The sequence below is a fragment of the Pristiophorus japonicus genome, chromosome 1 (assembly GCF_044704955.1).
Source record: "Pristiophorus japonicus isolate sPriJap1 chromosome 1, sPriJap1.hap1, whole genome shotgun sequence".
Lineage (NCBI taxonomy): Eukaryota > Metazoa > Chordata > Chondrichthyes > Pristiophoridae > Pristiophorus > Pristiophorus japonicus.
The window spans coordinates 321,794,506-321,796,813 of NC_091977.1; positions in this window are offsets into that span (position 1 = coordinate 321,794,506).

Below are 2,308 nucleotides of genomic sequence, written 5' to 3' on the forward strand. Positions count from 1 at the left end.
GTCCATATCTGTCAGAGTCCATTACTCATGTTCACTGCTGTTGGCAACTGATAATTTACTTTAAACTTTGAATAACATGATATTTATGCCAACAATTATTACTATTTTGAGTCTTTCCCAACCTTTCTTATTCATGTTTGGAGCAAGCTCCACACGCTACAAGGACATCAGTACTTCTATGATCAAAAGCTACAACCACATACATGTCGTGAAGAGTAGAGGGCTAACGTTTATCCTTTTTCCTCGCCCTTCTTGACTTGTCTGCAGCCTTTGACACGGTTGACCACTCCATCCTCCTCCAACGCCTCTCCACCGTCGTTTAGCTGGGTGGGACTGCACTCGCCTGGTTCCATTCTTAACTATCTAATCGTAGCCAAAGAATCACCTGCAACGGCTTCTCTTCCCTCCCCCGCATCGTTACCTCTCGAGTCCCCCAAGGGTCTATCCTTGGCTCCCTCCTATTTCTCATCTACATGTTGCCCCTTGGTGACATCATCCGGAAGCACGTCAGTTTCCACATGTATGCTAATGACACCCAGCTCTATCTCACTACCACTTCCCTTGAACCCTTCACAGTCTCTAAATTGTCAGACTGCTTGTCCGACATCCAGTTCTGGATGAGCAGGAACTTTCTCCAATTGAATATTGGGAAGACCGAAGCCATTGTTTCCGGTCCCCGCCACAAACTCTGCTCCCTAGCCACTGACTCAATCCCTCTCCCCAACTTCTGTCTGAGGCTGAACCAGATTGTTCACAACCTTGGTGTCATATTTGACCCTGAAATGAGCTTTCGACCTGATATCCGCAGCATAACTAAGACCGCCTATTTCCGCCTCCGTAACATCGCCCTTGCCTCAGCTCATCTGCTGCTGAAGCCCTCATCCATGCCTTTGTTACCACTCGACTTGACTACTTCAATGCACTCCTGGCTGGCCTTGCATTCTATCCTACGAAAACTAGAGGTGATCCAAAACTCGGCTGCCTGTGTCCTAACTCACCCATCACCCCTGTGCTCGTTGACCTACATCGGCTTCTGGTTAAGCAACGCCTCAATTTCAAAATTCTCATCCTTATTTTGAAATTACTCCTTGGCCTCACCCCTCCCTAACTCTGTAACTTTCAGGTAAGATATTTGTACATGAGTGAGATGATGTTCTTGCCTTCCACGCTAAGCTTTGGAAACCTGTAGGCATGCCCAAAATTGACTAGATTATATGGAGAAAAAGCCTACGGTATATATATAGCAGATGAAGGAACCTCTGAGCAGAAAGCTGTTGAAGCAATCAAGTTCAAGACACAATGTAACATCTTAAGCACAGCATTACTTGACGAGTAAATGCTCACATCTTGTCTGGTCCGTACAAAATCCTTCTTGCTTTGAAGAGAAATAATTGGATTAGCTCTAGGAAAATATTGGCCTGGAGACCGGGAAAAACTCATTCTTCAAATAGTCCTGTGGGATTTTTACATCCACCTGAGAGGACATTAGTTTAACATCTCATGCAAACAATGGCACCTCCGACAGTGCAGCACTCCCTCAATACTGCACTGGGAGTGTCAGTCTGGATTATGTGAAGTCTCTGGAATGGGTCTTAAACCCACAACCTTCTGACTTAGAGGCAAGAGTGTTACTCATTGAGCCATAGCTGATAGCTAAATCTCCCTGATGTGACAGTGTGGGCACCACAGTTAACTTCAAAACCCGTAGGCGTGGGAAATCAGCCAATGATCCCCCTCCCACTCAGTATCCAGTTATCTCTGCTGGAATTGTACTTTATTAGAGATTGAGTGAAGACAGGATCAGACTCAGCTGTGATAACTCAAAAAATAGCACAGGAGAGACTGAAGAGGCAGTCAAAGGAGTTATCAGAGATCGATGTGCACTTCCAATGCTGACCTCTTGCGCATCCTCAATTTTAATGGCTCCATCATTGGCAGCCGTGCCTTCAGCTGCCTAGGCCCCAAGCTCTGGAATTCCCTCTCTGCTTCTTTAAGACACTCCTTAAAACCTTCCTCTTTGATCAAGCTTTTAGTCATCTGCCCTAATATCTCCTTCTGTGGCTTGCTATCAAAATTATTTTTTATTGATATCGCAGTCGTTAAGCACCTTGGGATGTTTTACGACGTTAAATGCGCTATATAAAATGTAAGTTGTTGTTGAACGAGGACCACACCAGTCTTCAAGAAAAAATTAAAAACAAAATAAGGAAATAGGATAAGAAATTGCTGGGGTTTTTTCAGTTTCTTCTTGGCTCTTAGGCCATGTAAGATTTCTAAATCTCTGGCATTAAATTGACAGCAAGACCAA